The sequence below is a fragment of the Hyperolius riggenbachi genome, chromosome 6, assembly GCF_040937935.1.
Source record: "Hyperolius riggenbachi isolate aHypRig1 chromosome 6, aHypRig1.pri, whole genome shotgun sequence".
NCBI classification, from domain to species: domain Eukaryota; kingdom Metazoa; phylum Chordata; class Amphibia; order Anura; family Hyperoliidae; genus Hyperolius; species Hyperolius riggenbachi.
The window spans coordinates 343,749,002-343,769,953 of record NC_090651.1 but is presented as its reverse complement, the minus strand read 5'-3'; the positions used below and the strand labels follow the sequence as shown (position 1 = coordinate 343,769,953).

The 20,952-nt window shown below is 48.7% G+C and overlaps 1 protein-coding gene across 3 annotated transcripts in view; it reads right to left on the bottom strand.

Annotated features, from left to right (window-relative positions):
* Positions 1–20,952, bottom strand: part of LOC137522961 (free fatty acid receptor 2-like) — a 112,973-nt gene that overhangs the window by 73,727 nt on the left and 18,294 nt on the right. Inside the window, exon 1 of one of the 3 annotated variants that reach the window (XM_068243124.1) lies at positions 8,022–8,171. The exons of 1 other annotated variant lie outside the window; for it this stretch is intronic. The gene's annotated coding sequence lies outside the window, so the exon portion shown is untranslated. Of the gene's footprint in view, positions 1–432; positions 449–8,021; positions 8,172–20,952 lie in introns of those variants that run through there. One more of the 3 variants, XM_068243129.1, reaches the window with a different exon arrangement.

The window sequence follows — 20,952 nt, the reverse complement described above, 5'->3', positions numbered from 1 at the left end:
GAGCGGCTCTCGGACTTGCGCTGACGTCATTTTGACTACTGTGCCTGCGCTGTACAGTCCAGATGACGTCAGCGCAACCAGTGAACTGCACGCTGGAGCGCAGAGAGAGCCGACACAGAAGCCGACCTGGCGAGCTTGGCTTTGCCACCGGAGGGGACCGGGAGCCACCGGAACTGCAGCGAAGGGCACAGGACGGAAGCCCCAGGTAAGTGTATTTTTTATTTTTATATTCCTTGGACCACTCCTTTAAAGAAGTATAAAGATGATGACTTTTGTAGCTCTCTCACTACTGGTTTCTTCCATAATATGGTTTCTTCCTTAATATCTAAGTTAGCATGAATGTAATAAAGAGATTATAGTACAGCATGATCTTATGAGTCTTAATTGTAACCTAAATCTTATAGTCCAGTAATCAGAGTTCTCAAATGTTACCTTTTTATGTGAAATGAGTGGCTGCAGCAGTTAATAACCCTGTTTTGAAATCTGATCACATGACTAAAAACAATAACAGCAGAGATGCAGGTTGCAGGCTGTGTGGGCGTGGCTGCTGCCGCTGTTTGCTGTCATCATCAACATTGTTAAAACCGCATGGGGAAGGCACAGTCTGAATTTCAGAAGATTGTAGTCTATAGGCTAGCACAGATGGTCTTTGTTACACAGGTAGCAGCCAGGGTCTGGGCTTCTGACCTAGTATTTTACAAGTGATTTATTTGACTGAAACTATGTACAGACATGCAGTTTATATTGCCCGGCAGGGACTGGGGCTCAATCCCTCAGGTGACAGTTGGTGGCCAAGTTCCATGCAAACTTGTTGTTAGTGCGCAGGCTAGCAATGTGTTTGTTGCTTTGGAGGGAGGGAGAAGGAGTAGCATGGAATGGAGAAGGGGGACTGGGAAGAACAATACACTCTGTGGTAGCTCAGGAGTCGGGGGTTGCTAAAGATCCATCATGCTGGATCCCTAGATCTTTTATCTCCAGCATAAAATGCAAAGCCCAACATGTCAGGCTCTGTCTTATTGATGCATGATTGGGGGGGAGGGGGGAGTTTAGGGTTAATGACATGCCTATTAGTCTGTAGGTCCTCAGGGGAGAGCTCCACCCCCTGCAGCCATGGCAGTTTTTTTTTTCAAAATTCTGCTGAGGCACTCCCCTTACCACCTGCATTGCTTTGGCCCGCCCCCAGCTTGGCATCCATGGCCTAATTGTTGGCTGCTGAGAAAGGGGAGGGCATCATTAACCACTCTGTAACCACCTAAAGCAGGATGGTGGCTGCAAAGTGGCTCTCTCGTTCCCTTGCCATGCCATATTGCGTGATCTCACAAGGAGCGAGATTAGACGGAGCTCGCACAAACGCACTCTCTCGTCAGACAACACAGTGAGGGGCACAGTGAGCAGCCTGCCAGCAGCTGATCAGTGCTGGCAGGCTGCAATCTTTATTTACGCTAGAAAATGAATTTATATAGCGCTGACATCTAACGGAGCCCTGCACAGAGGATAGGCTTATCACTATCTGTCCCTCTGATGAGCTCACAATCTAATCCCTAATAGTAGTGTATTGTATGCATCATAGTGTAGGGCCACTTGGAGGGGGGGGCAGGGGGATTTAAATTTTTTTAATGTTTTACTGTTTTCTTTTTAATAAAAAAATCTGACAATCGCAGCAGCAATCAGAGACCACCAAAAGAAAGCCCTATTAGTGGGAAGATAAGGAGGTAAAATTCATTTGGGTGCTAAGTTGTATGGCCGAGCAATAAACCGTTAAAGTTGCAAAGTGCTGAATTGTAAAAAATGGTCTGGACTCTTGGGGGGGGGGGGCACCTGACTGGTTAAATAAACCTTTGGTCCTCAAGCGTTTAAAGCGGACCTAATCTCAGAACTTCCTCTCTGCTCTAAAAGATATGCAGCAGCATAATAACCTTTTAAGGAAAACATTTGTTATAGCTGATACAAAATCCTGCAATAAATCTGCAGGATGTCTACTATATTTACAAATTAGCTGCTCTGCCCAGACAACCAGCTGACGCAGCTGAGGGATCAAATTACAGCTTGTGATTAGTCACAGATAAGCGGGGATCAGACAGGCTAAACTCTCTAAATACATACAGGGTACATTTCATTGTGTTTTCCTTCTGTCCTGTGCAAGAGTTTAGGTCCACTTTAAGTCAGGACTGCAATCATTGATGACCTGATCACAGGTTAGATAATCAATGTATATCTACATGCAAACATTGTACAGAAATAATTTAGCCTGAGGCTGGTATTCCAAGCTAGTGATAACAGTTGCTGTGAATATTGAAGACTGGTCACCCATGGAGAAGCAAGCACCGGGCTGACTGCAGCGCTATCTGGCCGCTTACCCCAGTGCGACGGCCGAAAGAGCAGGGAAGGTAATTATCACAGACGCAGGTGGGCTGCCTGGCTTCACTGGAAGGAGAGGAGTGATCCTAGGAATAAGCCTGTAAGAGGTGCTGGTGACGCATCATGTGCAACGCTCTCCAGCGGGGCGTCCGGCTTCGCAATCGGCCAGCAAATAGTGCAGAAGAGGAAAAGCAGCGTCCAGCCGCCAATGATCCAGCCTGTGTCAGAACCAATCAGCCAAAATAATGACATCACTCCTGAAGAGTTCAAGTCACTGATTTTCAAACAATGATGCCCTACTGGTAAATGTCAGGGAGTAGGAGGTGTAGCTATATATACAGGCGCACAAACAGGGGCGTAACTACATAGTGGCACGCCCCCCCGGGAGAGATCTATTGGTGGGCCCAACCAATAGACAGGTGCACAAACAGGGGCGTGACTACATAGTGGCACGCCCCCCGGGAGATCTCTATTGGTGGGCCCAACTAATAGACAGGTGCACAAACAGGGGCGTAACTACATAGTGGCACGCCCCCCGGGAGAGATCTATTGATGGGCCCAACCAATAGACAGGCGCACAAACAGGGGTGTAACTATATAGTGGCACGCCCCCCGGGAGAGATCTATTGATGGGCCCAACCAATAGACAGGCGCACAAACAGGGGTGTAACTACATAGTGGTGCATCCCAACATCCCCCCCTGGAGAGATCTATTGGTGGGTCCAACTAATAGACAGGCATACAAACAGGGGTGTAACTACATAGTGGCGCCTCCCACCATCTCCCCCCCCCTCCCCTTCTGGAGAGATCTATTGGTGGGCCCAACCAATAGACAGGTGCACAAACAAACAGGGGTGTAACTACATAGTGGCCCCTCCCCCCGGAGAGATCTATTGGTGGGCCCAACTAAAAGACAGGCGCGCAAACAGGGGTGTAACTACATAGTGGTGCCTCTCACCATCTCCCCCCCCCCCCCCCCCCCCCCGAGAGATCTATTGGTGGGCCCAACTTAGCCTTCAAATAGGGCAGCTCAGATGGTATGCATAGCGGCAGCAGAGCATTATTCCAGACGCAATACAGGTCGCCTTCACTCCATTTCAGAGTACAAGTGCCGTGCAGCCAGCCAATCATGATGCAGCTTCTGTCCCGTGTCATGTGACGGACGGAAGCCACATACTGATTTATATTTAAACAATACAAATTACCTGGCTGTTCTCCTGATCCTCTACCTCTAAAGCCTGGTACACACTTTCAATTATGATTAACCAATCTCTGACCAATTTTACCACCTCCATGTAGTATGAGTGTCAGTGAACGACCAGGACAAGCACATGCGCAGTACAAATCCGCTCGTCTTATGCAGAGCCGGATTAAGGCTAAATGGGGCCCTAAGCAAAGTAACTGATTTGGGCCCCCCCATCATGTCGTAATAGAATCAGAAGATGCAGTTGCACAGCAATATGCCGCACACACCGGGCAGCCGAGCTACTGGTTGCTATGGGCAACAGCACGCTTTCCTCTGTGGGTGCACAATGCAGGGAATAGCAGCGGCAAAATGCAGAGTGAGAGATGAATGGCTAGGACATTTGCACTCAGAGGCTGGGGCACCCCTGTGAAGAGGGCGCCAGATATCGCAGCAGCAGCACTCTCCCCCTGCATCTCCAGCCTGGCAATAGCAGAAAGCTCTGGACACCGCCAAACCGGAAGCCGTTCCCCAGACAGAATTACATAACTACTCCCACCACCGAAAAACCAATTTCCTCCCAAACTAGACAGCCACCATGCAGCCTCCATCCCAGTGAATACGATAGTCCAGCAGAGAAGGCAGCCGCAGTGGGGGAGAATGACAGCACCAGATGACTCACATTCACCTATTGCAATCCAAGCAATAGAGGTCCCGTCATCCGGAGCCCATCTGTCTCCTCTAGAGTGTTGCCGCTCTTTTTACTACTACTATTACTACTTCCTACTTCCTGTCTGATCTGAGAATCAGGAAGTTCAGAGCGAGCGGCTGCACTGTAGAAGAGACAGATGGGTTTCAGATGACGGGATCTCTATCGCTTGGATCATGGATAGGTAAGTGAGCGTTTGCCATCTGCTGCTATCATTCTTGCTGCAGCTGTGGTTCTCTGTGGGAAGGGAGGGTGGAGTGGGCAGCGGCAGAGCACACAGTAGCAGGAGGGGGACCTAGGAGGAGAGCCTGGCTCTGAAGACAATCAGCAGCGCACGGCATCATTTGACAAGACAAGACAAATAACATTTATATCGCGCTTTTCTCCTGGTGGACTCAAAGCGCCAGAGCTGCAGCCACTAGGATGCGCCCTATAGGCAGTAGGAGTGTTAGAGAGACTTGCCTACGGTCTCCTACTGAATAGGTGCTGGCTTACTGAACAGGCTAAGCCGAGATTCGAACCCTGGTCTCCTGTGTCAGCGGCAGAGCCCTTAAAGGGACTCCAAGCAGTGCCTGTGGATATGCCTTTAAGCATACCCACAACTAATTCATTACATCCTCACACCTACCAGCATGATGTTTGTAATTATATCCCCCTGGGTTCCTTATATTTCATTGCATTGTGCTGAATCGAGCTGCCAACTTTGGAGAAAAGTCGTCCTGTGGCCGTGATTTTCGATCGCGACAATATCGAAAACTAAAAGGCATAGAGCAGCCGTTTATATATCATTGGAAAGAGGAGAAAGAGAGCTTTAAAATGATATGCATCTTTCCATAGTTACTGCACTGCTCAGAGTCCCTTTAACCATTATACCATCCAGCCACCGCTGACAGGATGGCAAGGGCTGGCTTATGTGCTGATGGGGCCCCTTTGACTCTGAATGGGGCCCCAAGTGACTGCTTTTGTTGCCTGGTTGGTAATCCAGCCCTGGTCTTATGAAGTACTTGGGGACACAAATACATTCTGAAGACGAGCGGATCAGTCTTGCGTGCGTGCGAGTCCCGGTTCACACATGGGCAGTATGGAAATACCCCTCTTTGGAAACATCAGCATTCTGAGGATTTCCAAAGGTGCGTAATCTGAGGAAGGGACAGCGGTGGACCGAGGGCACAGGGAGAGGACAGGGAAGGCTCTCTGGGATCTAGAGCTATCCCTCTCCATGGGTAAGTATCTAACCTGAACCAAAATACCTCATTTCAGATTTGCCTTAAAAGACACCTGAAGTCTCAACTAAAGGTGGCCACACCATAAATTTTTTTAAATATCTGTTCAATTTAAGAATTGCAATCAATTTTTCTGACTGATTGTAGCATTTCAAAAATCTGACCAATGTACCACACACCTATGTTCAATTTTTCCCCAATTATGATAAAAATGATTGGAAACTGAGAAAATTGCTTGGGTGTGTATATTAATAAATTGACAATCTAACACACACACCATACAATCTTTAGAGAAATTGAAGAAAAATATCTGGCATTCCGGATAGATAAAAATCGAAAAAAACGGGAAATCCGATCGGATTTTTCAGTCGAATTAAAAAAAAAGCTATTGATTTATTCGGGAGGTCCGATCGTTTTTATCGAATTGCCGTAAAAGTGGATCATTTTATTGTATCATGTGTGGCCACATTAATGCTCAACACACACCATACAATCTTGGTTGTACAGATTTACCAAATCTATGTAGTATAAGGGCCAACAGATTGAAAATACCTTGAATGATTGATTGGATAAGCTCTTATACTACATGAAAGTGGTAGGATTGAACAACCAAGATTGTATGGTGTGTGTTGAGATGCCATATTTATTTGGCATCAGTGGCCTCAGGCTAGATTCACATATGACATAGCTTGAAAATGCAGCGTTTTCCGCAGGTGCGCTTGCATTAGTGTAATGCGTTTTTACTGCGTTTTTGGTACGTTTGCATTTTGTCGCGCTGATGCCTTTTTCAAGCGTTTTTGCGCGTGTTTTTGCGGCTCGTTAATGTAAAACACATATGCGTTTTGTATGTGGTATTTCTTTATTTATGCAAATCATTAGAAAGATAACAGGAAGCGGAAACACATCAGAAATCTATACTTTTTAATTAAACACTCATTAAAGATGCAATGCATATGCGTTACCATAGACTTCCATTATGTGCATTTTGGCAGCCAGCCTCCATATTATGCAGCATTACAAGCGTCTGCATAACGCTTACTGTAAAACGCAGATGGAACGCTGGTCCTTCTGCATCCCATAGACTAACATACCTGCATGCGTCTCCCGCACCGCAAGCGTTCCTGCCATGTGTGCCCCCGGCCTCAGAATCACACGCCTGAAACTAGCCTATCCAGGCACCCTTCAGTCAGAGCACCTGATCTGCCTTCTCAGGGTCTATGGCTAAATGTATTAGAAGCTGAAAATAACGGGTTCGGCCAGGCAACTTGCATTGCTTAAAGTGTACCTGAGACAATGAGGATAGAAGAATGTATACTTACCTGGGGCTTCCTTCAGCCGCATGAACTCCGTGAGCTCCCTCGCCATCCTCCCAAGTGGCTCTGTTCATTTGCAATCCTTTCCATTAGTAAGGCTTCAGCTGCCTCCATTAGGCTGCGCTGCGCATGCACAGTACAGCTGCACACGCCCCTCCATTGCGCTCCTGCACCGGCGCATGCGCAGAACCCATCTAGTGACTGGAGCAAGATGATAGTACTGCGCATGCACCAAACCCTCCCAGTGACAGGAGCGCCATGTGCAGTGCAGCCGCACGCGCCCCCTCATTGCGCTCCTGCACCGGCGCATGCGCATAACCCTCCTAGTGACGGGAGCACGATGATAGTACTGCGCATGCACCAAACCCTCCCAGTGACAGGAGCACCATGCGCAGTGCAGCCGCACGCGGCCCCTCATTGCACTCCTGCACCGGCGCATGCGCAGAACACTCCTAGTGACGGGTGCACGATAGTACTGCGCATGCACCGAACCCTCCCAGTGACAGGCAGGAGCACCATGCGCAGTGCAGCCGCACGTGCCTCCTTATTGCACTCCTGTCCCCAGGAGTGTTCTGCAGCAGCGCAAGCACCGAACCCTCCCAGTGACAGGAGCACCATGCGCAGTGCAGCCGCACACGGCCCCTCATTGCGCTCCTGCACCGGCGCATGCGCAGAACACTCCTGGTGACGAGTGCACAATAGTACTGCGTATCCACCGAACCCTCCCAGTGACATGAGCACCATGCGCAGTGCAGCCGCACGCGCCCCCTCATTGCGCTCCTGCACCGGCGCATGCGCAGAACACTCCTAGTGACGAGAGCGCCATGCGCAGTGAAGCCGGGTGAAACAACTGAAGCCTTGCTAGCGGGAAGGATTGCAGGCAAATGGAGCCCCCCCCCCCCCCCCCGGGAGGAGGGTGAGAGAGCCAATGGAGTTCCTGGAGCTGGAGGAAGCCCCGTGGGGCTGGAAGAAGCCCCGGGTAAGTATACATTCTTCTACCCCATTGTCTCAGATTTCCTTTAAAAGGAAATACATATGTCAGCCTCCATATCCGTCTCACTTCAAGTTCCCTTTAAAAGGGGTAACAATAAATTATGCAGCTCTATGGCAATAATGGTCAGGGTCCCATTTTAAGATATTTTAAACACACCTAAGTATAAGTGCACTAAAACTTGAATCTGCTTACTGGCAGCTGAGCTATGTAATCTGACAGTCAGGAGAGTGATTTCACTTACTTGTGGTGTGAGCAGTCCGGCAGGTCACTGTTCAGATGCCCAGAGTTCCCAGTGATGTTCCTCCATTACTGATGAGGAGTCCTGCTCTCTCCTGTCCTCAGACACGCTGCACCTTCCTTCCCCTGTCTGGCAGATGCAGGCTCCAGGCTGGTCCTCCTCATCCAGCTGGGATTCCAGAGTGACTGCAAGAGCCTCAGTCCCCTGCACACTGCACAGAGTGGATGGGAGGCTGGGCCACTACAGGGCTATTGCTGCAGCTCTTCCCCTTAACCCCTTCCAGGGAGGCTGCTGCACACACAGGCTGAACTTGTACTAACCCTGACCTGCAACCCCCAGCAACTCTGCCTTATCCACTAATCATCATAATATTTAATAACACAATAACAACAATAACAATAATTAGAAAATAATAATAATATCAACAACAACAATAGAGCTACAATATTAATACAAATACAGCAACATCAATAATATTATTAACCACTTAAAAGTAACAATAGCACAGAAACAAAAATATAATAATAATATTAATAATAATAAAATAATAATAATAACAACAACAATAGAATAGAGCAACAACAGTAATGGTGGTAATAATAATAATAATAATAACATAACAATTCTGTTACACCTTCTGTTTCCTCCCTCTCTGCCACAGATTTAGCCACCCACTTCACCAACAAAATAGTCTCCATCCGTCAGGAAATATCCAATCTTCAATCTTCACCTCCCACCTGCTCACAACCTACTCCTTCTCCACCCTATCCTCCCCTCACCTCCTTCACTCCTACTACCACTGAGAAGGTCAACCACCTACTGCAGACTTCCCATACCACTACCTCCCCCCTTGACCCTATCCCTTCTGATCTACTTCAGCCTCACTTCACGGATCTGGCCCCAGTCCTCACTACCATGTTTAACCTCTCCCTATCCACAGGCACCTTCCCTTCAGACTTCAAGCAGGCCACTGTACTGCCTCTGCTCAAGAAACCCTCCCTCGACCCCTCGCTACCCTCCAACTACCGCCCGATCTCCCTCCTCCCCTTCGCCTCAAAACTCCTTGAGCGTCTGGTTCACAAACGCCTGACCCAGTACCTCAATGCCAACTCACTACTAGACCCACTGCAATCTGGATTTCGGCCTGCCCACTCTACCGAAACGGCTCTCACCAGAGTGGTCAATGACCTTGCCTTAGCTAAAGCTGAAGGTAAATACACCATTCTCCTCCTCCTTGACCTTTCAGCAGCTTTTGATACAGTAGATCATCCCCTACTCCTCCAGTCCCTCCAATCCATGGGCATTCACGATCTCGCCCTGACCTGGCTTTCATCCTACCTCTCCAACCGCTCCTTCACGACCTCCTTCAATGAGTCCTCGTCCACCCCCAACCACCTCTCAGTGGGAGTCCCCCAAGGCTTGGTCCTTGGCCCCCTACTGTTCTCCCTATACACATCCTCCATTGGCAAGGTTATCTCCTCCATGGGTTTTAACTATCATCTGTATGCAGATGACACCCAAATCTATCTCCACACCCCTGACATATCCACCACTACCATGGACAAGGTCTCCTCCTGCCTATCTGCCATCTCCTCCTGGATGTCCGCTAGGTTCCTAAAACTAAATCTAGACAAAACGGAATTTATGATCTTCCCACCCCGGTCATCCCTGGACCTCCCAGATGTGCAGGTCACTGTTAACCACACTACTATTCACCCTACCTCTCAAGCCCGCTGTCTGGGTGTCACCCTGGACTCCGCACTCTCCTTCACTCCCCACATCCAAAACCTCACAAAGTCCTGCAACTTCCACCTTCGTAACATCTGTAAGATTCGCCCTTTCCTGACCCCTGCCACCACCAAACTCCTCATCCATGCCCTCATAATTTCCCGCCTCGACTACTGCAATGCCCTTCTGTCTGGACTCCCTAAGACCCGAATAGCCCCACTGCAGTCCATCATAAATGCGGCTGCCAGAATTATCCACTCCTCCCATCGCTCCACCAGGGCGGCTCCCCTCCGTGAATCCCTCCACTGACTTCCTATCCAGTCCAGAATCAGATTCAAGATATTGTGTCTGACCTACAAATCCATCCACAAAACCTGTCCAACCTACATTTCTGATCTTACTCAGAGATACACACCAAGCCGCTCACTCTGCTCCTCCAATGAACTTCGCCTGACCGTCCCTGGCATCACCCAGTCCCATGCACGCCTCCAAGACTTCTCAAGAGCCGCTCCGACACTATGGAACTCCCTACCTCCACCCATTAGGGCAGCCCCCTCCTTCAACACCTTCAAGAAGGCCCTCAAAACTCACCTTTTCACTCTTGCCTACCACCCCTCACAATTGCTCTAAACCCACAGCCGAACTCTGGTCCCCTACCTCTCGTGTCCCTACCTCTCCCTCTAGATTGTAAGCCTTTGGGCAGGGTCCTCACTCCTTTTGTGTCCTACCTGATCATGCACCTCTATTACTGTGCACCCATGCTATGCATCTGAGTGAACCTAACTTGCCTAACTCCATGCTCCCATCCAGTGACTGACTAAGCATTACCTTGTACTCATACTGTGCTGTGTGATCTGGTTTTCTTGTATTCCTGTATTGTCATATTGCTGTATGTCACCCCTAAATATTGTCTGTAACCTAAACTAATGTCCAGCGCTGCCTAATATGTTGGCGCTTTATAAATACAACAAATAAATAAATAATAAACAATAATATAATCATACAATGATATAATTATAATAACAATATTATTAATAATAATAATAATAATAATAATAATAATGCAACCATAATATTGTATAGTATTTTATTACTATACCACGGAAGTTATGACTCTGTTAATAATAATAAAGAAAATTCAATCATAATAATACATCAGCAACAATAATAGTACTTATTTACGTAATTAAAAACAACAGCTACAGTACTAGTAGTACAAATAATAATAAATTATACTGTAACTGTAACAATAATAATAACAGGTTCAGGGCTTCTCAGTGTCCTATGATAGGGGTACTGTACATGTCCCTTCCTCGTTCTCCATGCTGTGACTGGATGGAGGAGTGTCTATTAAAGGGGAACTGAAGTAAGAGGTATACGGAGGCTGCCATATTTATTTCCTTTTAATCAATACCAGTTGCCTGGCAGCCCTGCTGGTCTATTTCTCTGCAGTAGTATCTGAATAACACCAGAAACAAGCATGCAGCTAGTCTTGTCAGATCTGACTTTAAAGTCTGAAACACCTGATCTGCTGCATGCTTGTTCAGGGGCTATGGCTAATAGTATTAGAGGCAGACGATCAGCAGGGCTGCCAGGCAACTGGTATTGCTTGAAAGGAAATAAACCTGGCAGCCTCCGTATACCTCTCTCTTCAGTTCCCCTTTAGGCTACTTACATACTAAGACGTTGCGTTAGGTGCTACGTTAAGGTCGCATAACGTGCACCTATCGCAACGCATGGTGGTGGTGGCAGAGGACGTTAGCAAAGAGTCGCGTTAAGCGGCTCTTTGATGCATCCGTGATGCGTACTATAGTACGCATGCGCTGGTGGAGACCACGTGAACGGAACACTCCGCATCACGTGGTCCCGCCAGTGACGTCAGCAAAGTGCAGTGAATATTAATTAGCCATGTGGCTAATCACTGCGCCTGTGCAAGCAGGCTAACGCGGCAAAGCCACTTTAACGCCGTAGCATGCTGCACTCTAAGATTGACGTGCAGCGTTACAATGTAACGCAACGTGGGCACTGGGAACAGCCCATTGCAGTTACATTGCTGTGCGTTGGGGAGCGTTACAGGCTGCACTAACGTGCGCCTGTAACGTCTTAGTGTGTAAGTAGCCTAAAAGGACCACTATCCCGAAAATTGTAAAATTTAAAAATACATATAAACGCATATAAATATAAAACACACATCTCCCAGAGTAAAATGACTTTTCTGCTATGTTGCTTACACTTACAGTAAGTAGTAGAAATCTGTCAGAACTGACGGGTTTTGAACTAGACAATCTCTGCTGCCATCCTGTAGCTCCCTATCAATGTGACTCTCATTGGTCATGTGATCTGGAGCTGACGAATGGCAGCAGCGAGTGTGTGGGTGTGATGCATGGAGGAGACCTGAAGAGCAGGTGAACATTACTCTACTGCCTGCGCTGCTCTTCATGCGGGTGGAGAGAGAGACGAGGAGCTGGCCCCCTATTGCGGAGGTCCTAGGGGCTATCATCACACCCCTGCGTAACAACATTTACAAACATGGACCAAAACACTAAACATAACACTCAATCATGTGACCACACTCGCCGCTGTGATTATGCAAACATGAAGCCAACCCATCAGCTTTATAAGCAGGATTAGAGCCTAACGTAGCTTGAAGTATTTTAAGGCGATTTGGTAAACAGAGAGACTGCAAATTAGCTTGTGAACCTGCAGATTATGAAGGCCCCTGGGAGCTTCTACTTAAATTATCTGCAAGCGGCAGAACACGGGGTGACATACGCGTCTTTTTCTGATCACGGTTTATTGCAACGAACGTTCCTCTGCAGTGGGTCTCGGAAATGCCAGCTGTCATCTGTAGAATGACAAATAGTGGTCATAAGCGCGATCCGCGGCTCCAGATTCAATCCCCGGGTCCCGCTATTGATTGCGTGCAGATGTGAAGCTGCGCAGCCACAGACTTGCAGCTTCATACTTTGCGATTGATTGCCGGTTATCCCGTGATCAATCTCTGGCGGTTTCAGTAATTGCCTATTCTGACTCATCTACATGGTGATTGTTCATCATGCTGGGTGGCGGGAGAAGAACCAGGTTCATCATCTTGTTGCTGACAGCCAGCTTTCAAGGCAGTCTCTGGGGAAAATTTTAATTTTTAGTCTTGGGAAGTGAGGAAAGCAGATAGGACCCTCATAGAGGTTTTTTAGTTACCTGTGTCCCCCGTTGGAAAGATTCACTTTCACTTTTAAAGCTGATGGCCAAAGTCATGGACAATAGAATAGAAATAGGGGATGCAGAGGTTGAGATCCCCAGGGGTGCCTAGACCAGACAGCCAAGCGCACCAAGGGCATCTGTCAAATAAAGGTGCTTGGAAATTTGGGCGCCCACTCAAGTCCGATAGTAAAATATGGGTATTAAAGTGAGCCTGAAGTGGATTGTTTTTTAAAACAGATACTCACCTGAGGAGAGGGAAGGCTCTGGGTCCCATAGAGCCTTCCCATTCTCCTCACGGTGTCCTCATTCCCTCACAGGCTCCTCCATTTGAATCTCCTGCCACGGGAGACTTAGGCAATCTTTGGAAGCACTCGGGCTTCCAGACCGGATTTACTTCACAGGAGCCTATAGGCACAGATGTACTGGCACCCTACACTTCACAATCCATAAACCTACAAACTCCCGCTGAACCGCACCACAAGTGTGCTGGCTGGTCCAGCTGAGACTACTGTAACTCTACTACCTGCTACAGGTGTCCCTTAGTATTAGGTAGCCAGAGGTACCCTCAGTATTAAGTAGCTATACGTGCCCCCAACTAAAGTAAGATCCTGTCACTGGAATGCCAAGAGCTGGGTGAGTAGCTTCACATTTACGCTCCGCTCGGGACTCTGCATAGGGAAGTGGAGTGAACGCCTTTCCATCATTAGGTGTCTGTAGGCACATGCCTACAGTGCATTAGGGTAAACCCGGCCCTGCTGGTGTCTGAAGACTGGCGGCGGCAGCTCTGTACTGCTTATGCACCAGATAGGGCTCTCACGCATGTGCAGTACGGAGCAGCCCGTCTTTGGAAGCCTGAGTGCTTCCGAAGACTGCCGAAGGCTACCCAATGCAGATGAGATCAGTCCAAGACCAAACGGTCGTGGACTGCTAACAGGGAGCCTGCGGGGGAATGAGGGCACTGGGAGGCAAAAAGGAAGGCTCTGTAGAACCCAAAGCCTTCCCTCTCCTTGGGTACGTATCTGTTTTTTTCTTGTTTTTTTTTAATCTGCTTCAGACTCCCCTTAAATACCAATATTTTACTATAAAAGTGTAAAATATCGGTATTAAATATGAATATTTTACTATGGCCAAACCTAACTCTATTCCCACACAGAACCCTCCCCCCAACGCCTAATCCTAACCGCCCCTCCTGCACAAACTACCTAACTACCTACCTAATGCCTAACCTCCCCCCCCCACACACACACAACCTACCTAATGCCTAAACCTACCCCCCCCCCCCCCGTACACACTATCTACTTAACGCCTAACCCTTAACCCCCCCCCCCCCCACACACACACACACAAACACACACTCGCACACTAGCTACCTAAGGTCCCATCTCCACTAGCGTCAGTACAGTGCTCTGCGATCATCATGTCTATGAAAAAAAAATTAAAATTCTATATATGCCGGGCACCCAAATTTCCGCTGCGGCGCCAAAATACCGACATTTAACATTGGTGCTTATGGCGGTGCCCAAATAGTCCACTTGCCGTATGCACCTTTTTTACTGTTTCGCACCAAGGGCCGTACTTCAACCAATCTTCATTGCTACTTCATAAGTGCTTTGAATAGTAGTTAGTAAGCATCAACAAATTGTTGCCCTCCCCCTTGCTTACACCTCTTTGGCACTGCATCAACTTTTGGTGCTATTGTCTAGAGTGCTTGAGGCCAGGAGCCCAATATAAAACTCGCAATGTTCAATGCTAATAGAGGTGCTACAAGCTCTGCTGCCACTGCTATCTGACATGTGACTGACCTGAAGAAGCAGTCTGGTTCTGCGAAACCTGTTGCCTTTTGTGCTTTAATTAAAAAAGTACTACCACCATTATTTTGTCTTTGCTAAGAGGTAAGGCCAACACTTTTTAAACTGATTTTAATTGTTTTATAATGTTTTGGCCTCCTCTTTAATCTTTAATAATCTTTGTTAGGAGGTTTTTTTGTTTAATTTTCAAACAAACCATTTATTGGATTGAGACCACCTCTGATACCAGAACTTAAGGGCCAATTGGCATCTCCTGAGAGGTGCGGCTGGTGGTTGATCATTACCAACCTGGGTTTGTGAGTATGAACATACTTATTGTACGCAAAATCCCTTTTCTCAGAATATATAATACTACACTGTATTGGGCTCTTTGTGTCCCTGGCCCTGGGTTCCTTTTGGAGGAACCTTTTGATTACTCTCTCCCAAGTGTACTGGAAGAAAGAGGCATGGTTCACTGAAATGTAAGATGCCAATAGAGATAGGGGAAGGGCAACATTTTAATTCAGCAGTATGGAGTTACAGTTGTTAGGAGGTCGTTGGGGGTGCGGGGGGATGAACATGACACCAGTTCCAGTAGTGGTGATAATATTTCTAATGGACAAGCACGCTGTAGAAAAAAACAAACACTCAGCACTTTAGAATCTTTTTTTGAACTGTTTGAGGGTACCTGCTTCTGCTGTCATAGAGGTAAAGTCATCACCCCAACATCAATTGTAAAGTGGTATAGGTAGTAAGCCAAGGGACGGGCAGCCGGAATAGGAAAACAACTGTCAATATTGCTGAACATCGAGGCAGTCTGGGCACCGTCACTTTAAATTGCTTTTATTTCCTCTTCATGCCAAATGCAAATACAATAGCATCAATCAAGCATGGTGGTGTAGCGGGTGTGCAGAGTTGAGGTGAGGAAGCTGCCGTCCATTCACTCCCCTGGTTACCCGAACTCTGCACACCCCGCTACACCACTTATGCAGGTTTGCTTTTTCCATGCTTGATTAATGCTATTGTATTTGCATTTGGCATGAAGAGGAAATAAAAGCAATTTAAAGTGACTGCCTCGATGTTCAGCAAAATTAATATTTCTAATGGTGTATGTCACAAGAGCCCTCAGTGGCTGACCGCACTTAGCCTTCTAAACGGTGCCAGCGCACAGATCGTGCGAACTCTGGTCGCAGTCAATGCGCAGGAACCGTTAAGAATTAGCCGCAGACAACTCAGAAGGGAGCCTGTGAGACACGGGTGATTACAACGTCACCTACTGGTTCAGAGTAAACTGCCACCACCGCGGTTACTATGGGACCGTGGGGCCCACTAACTGACTGACTAATCCTGCGAATAAAACGGTTAAACACACGATATTCTGTCTAGCCAACAACAAACAAACAGTAGCGTATCTTCAGAGACCCGGGATCATTTCTGTGTGTGCTGATAAGCAGGGTAGCGGAAAGTGAATGACTTGGAGAAAGTCGTTTATTCACGCAATATAAATAATTAATATATACAGACAATTATGAAAATCAACAATTATGAAAACAGTAATAGCCAGTATGAAAAATAAAAGAAGGGAGAAAAAATACTTAGTTCCTGAAAAGATGTCCTTATTGTGGGAAGAATCATAAAGTCCTTGGTTTCAAAGTCCAGAGTTCAGAGTTCAGACCAGGTGGATGCCAGCACATCCTCAAGCTGGCATCTGATGAGTGCAAGATGGTTCAGTGTGGAGGACTCTGAGTTTTTGCTCCTCTCCCATTCTTATGCCCCTGATTCAGTAGGAGGAAGTGAGGGCGGGCCCACACACCCCCTTAGAACATGAGATGAGTCCTGCCCTTGTCCTGGAGACCAGAAATCATGCCTTAACCATATATGGGCTCTATCTCACAGAACCGTACAGGTCAGGGCAGATTTACTAATATTTTCAGATCTGCCTCGATGTACCCAGCAGTCTGATACCAAACATGAGGGGTGGGACCCCTGTGGTACCATTAGGGCACTGTTGGACTGCCTAACGGGCAGTCTTTACCTCAGAAGGTTCTGAAATGTTCTCAGACCCAACGCCAGGCAGGGCCCTACCTGCTCTGTTAGTTTGGAGGGTCTGCCAGCCTGGCAACACAGAAAATATGATACATATAGCCATTTATGGAATATGAGAGACCCCTGGGATTTATACCAGGTCATTCCCAGGCAAAGGTTCTTTGAAGTTGGCAGCAGCAAGCCACATGTCGGCTCCCTGCTGGGAAAAGGAGTCGGAGTGTCTGAGTTCCCTCACTCTAAATTTGGTTCTGTCATGGTGTTTGTCACCTTATACCTGATGGATGGGCCATCAGCACAGCTTGAAGCCAGGGACTCTCTGGGCCCAGGCTCATTAGCATATCAAAAGAGCCATCCTGCAGTTAAGGTGATGCTATTCCTCTGCTAAGAAGGGACTGCAGACCTCCTACACAATAAATCCAGATTCTATCGATTTGAAGCGCAATCGACGCAGAGAATCGAGTGCGATCGCTTTTCTTCACGGGCGGTTCCAGGACGCGCCTGCGTCCCCGCAATCGTCCGTGACAGCCCCCCCCCCCTTGTCCGTGGCTTAGCCACTCATCCGCAAGATGTGTGGCGGCGCCGCTAACCTGGCTGACGGGCCTCGAGTTGCCGGTACGGCGGGAAAACCTATTGGAGCCTGTGGCTCGGTTCCCCTGGACCGGTCGCGGTCTGCTACCCTCAGGGTTGACCCAACATGGACCGTTCTGGACAGGGCGTTTGCGCCACTGCAGTCGGACGTGGTGTCTGCCGGGACTGCTGACAACGGGCAGTGGGTTGGTTAGGTCAACAGCCAGCCCACGCAGGGTTCCCCTGCTGAGTGGCTGTGGACCTAAGGGAACCCCGCGGGAATCCCTGGACCTTCCCAGCTCCTGACAGACGGCACATGCCCTGCAGTAGTTGGCTACATCCCTGTTCATCCGGGGCCAATAAAACTGTTTCCGAATACCGGCGAGTGTCTTGCGGACACCCGAGTGCCCGGTCAGAGGATTACCATGTGCGGATTTCAGCACATGTCCCCTAAACGCACTCGGGACCACAAGCCACTTGGTATCCGCGTGGGATCTACCTGTAGGGGGCTGTACAGACTCACTGTACAGTCTCCCACCTTCCCAGTACACCTTGAAAGCGGCCCCGTCTGCGAGGGGCTCAGCGGCTTGCTGCATGAGCACCTCCAGGCTTGGGTCACTTTGTAGTGCGGCTGAGAATACGGCGCTGTCAGTTTCAGCCAACTGGCTCATGTCACACGAGGCCAGCGGCTGAAAGGTCTCATCCCTGCGGTCAGAGGAGGGGGAGGAGGCCGGAACCCCCTCCACCTGTCCTGAGCTCGGGTTCTGAGCAGTGCAGCTGCGCGGTACTGCTAGCACCGGTACACTGTCAGAATGGCACAGACGGACATTACTCAGATCATCATTGCATGCAGTAATGACATTGACAGGTATAGACATTTTTTCATTACAGACAGGTTGTACAGGAGACTCAGGTACAGTTACAGCATCATCACAACAGACAGTCTGTACCTCAAACTCAGGTGCCTTTGAAGCAGGCACTATTGAACCTGGTACCCTTGAACTGGGCACATTCAACCCACCTCCCCCTGGTGCTCCCCCAAGTGTATAAAGTACCTGGTGGTGGGTGGAGAGTCCGTCTCCTTCCGTGAGCGACAAGGCGGTCGTGGCAGGTTCATAGTAGGACACAAGCTTGCCCAAATCAGTCCCTAGCAACACAGGGACTGGGAGATCCTTCATAACCCCAACAACCCTTTCTTGGACCCCTCCCACTCCCCAATCCAGCTTCACTCTGGCGTGGGCTATGTGAAAAAGGGTGCCTTCTACTCCAGTAAGGGCAAGGGATCGGCTGGAGCTGATGCTCTCCTTTGGCACAAGGTGTGAGTGAACTAACGTGATGTCAGCTCCGGTGTCTCGGAATCCGGTGACAACTTTGCCGTTCACTCTAACAAGTTGCTGCTGGTCGGTTCGGTCGCGGATTTCCTTTCCGCGGGCAAACATGACAAAATCGGATGATCCAGGCTGTGGTTCACTGGCGGGCTGCCTCTGCTGTGGGTGAGGTGCAGGTGATGCAGATGATCCAGGTGCTGGTGGTGTCTGTCTCCGCTCCGGACAGTCGAATTTCATGTGTCCGGGCTGGCGGCAGTAGTGACAGGTGACCTCTCCAGGCGCTGCAGGCCTGGGTGCAGAAGCTGTGCTGGCTGGCCTCTGTGGCGGACGGCTCACAGGGGCAAGAGGGTCTGCCGAGGTATTGGGCTGACCTCCTCTCCAGCTGGATGGGACAGTTCTGCGGGTATCAGCCACCCGGGTAGTTGCAAAAGTCTCAGCAAGGTCTGCAGCGACAGTTGCTGAAGTCGGCTTGCGTTCTAACACAAATTGTCGTACATCAGCAGGGCAAATGTTCAGAAATTGCTCGAGGACTATCAAGTCCTCCAGGACGCCATAAGACCCTTTGGTGAGGCCTAGAGTCCACTGACGGAGTGTGGTGAGCAAGCTGCTGACCACATCTCGGTACGAATCAGAAGACTTTTTCTGCCAGGCCCTGAACTTTTTGCGATAGGCTTCTGGCGTCAGCTGGTACTTAGTAATGATAGCGTCTTTTATAGCAGCATAATCATTATCCTTCTCCGCAGGCAATTCTGCGAAGGCATCAAGCGCTTTGTAGCGCAGCAAAGGTGTCAGATGTCTGGCCCACTGGTCTTGGGACAGACGATACTGACGGCATGCTTTTTCAAAAGACCGCAAAAACAAGTCAATGTCTGTGTCTTTTTCAATATTAGCAAATTTAAACTTTGCACTTACGGGTGGTGCAGCTCCTTCAGCAGGGAGACTGGGCGGTGAACTCCGGCTGGCCTGTTGCACTTTTGCCATGTTTAGCTCATGCTGTCGTTGGCGCTCCCGTTCTCGCTCAGCGGCATCCCTCTCCGCGTGGCGTTCTGCAGCAGCAGCAGCAGCGGCTTGCCGCTCCCGTTCCTCTCGTTTTTGCTCCGCCATGTACTGCAGGTACTTGTCCAGGTCAGTCTCCATCAGCTTTTGTAATGCCTGCTGCATTACCGGGTCAGCACCCATGGACAGTCCAGTACTGGCCGGTTCCAGGCGAGTACTTTCAGAAACTCTGGGGTTGGGGTCCACACTGACATTCTCTGGCGTAACTGTTGCAACAGGGCCCGCAGGATGCTCAACCTCTGTACGCCTAAGATCTTCAGCCTCTGGTTCCCCTTGATTGTCAGATGGGCTGGTATCCACCTCAGCGGACACTCCCAGCTCCCGCAGTTGCTGGGCATCCCATCTGGACAAGTCTGCCATCAGGTCCCGTTTTGTCTTGCGGAGGATGCCAATGCCCCTCTCTTCGCAAAGATTTTCCAGGTCTGCTAGGCACATGTTCTGGTAGTTCCCGGACATTTCCATGCCAAATAAAATAAAACTTTTGGGGAGGGGTACTGGCTACACAGTCTCTCTGTATATATAAAAAATATATTGCCTTCCAGCTACACCAACGAATTAGTTCGTTTCTCGATAGCGCTAGCGCTATCGCAAATACTTTCAGCACAACACAGGTCCAACCGCTGCCTAACACTGTCACAAGAGCCCTCAGTGGCTGACCGCACTTAGCCTTCTAAACGGTGCCAGCGCACAGATCGTGCGAACTCTGGTCGCAGTCAATGCGCAGGAACCGTTAAGAATTAGCCGCAGACAACTCAGAAGGGAGCCTGTGAGACACGGGTGATTACAACGTCACCTACTGGTTCAGAGTAAACTGCCACCACCGCGGTTACTATGGGACCGTGGGGCCCACTAACTGACTGACTAATCCTGCGAATAAAACGGTTAAACACACGATATTCTGTCTAGCCAACAACAAACAAACAGTAGCGTATCTTCAGAGACCCGGGATCATTTCTGTGTGTGCTGATAAGCAGGGTAGCGGAAAGTGAATGACTTGGAGAAAGTCGTTTATTCACGCAATATAAATAATTAATATATACAGACAATTATGAAAATCAACAATTATGAAAACAGTAATAGCCAGTATGAAAAATAAAAGAAGGGAGAAAAAATACTTAGTTCCTGAAAAGATGTCCTTATTGTGGGAAGAATCATAAAGTCCTTGGTTTCAAAGTCCAGAGTTCAGAGTTCAGACCAGGTGGATGCCAGCACATCCTCAAG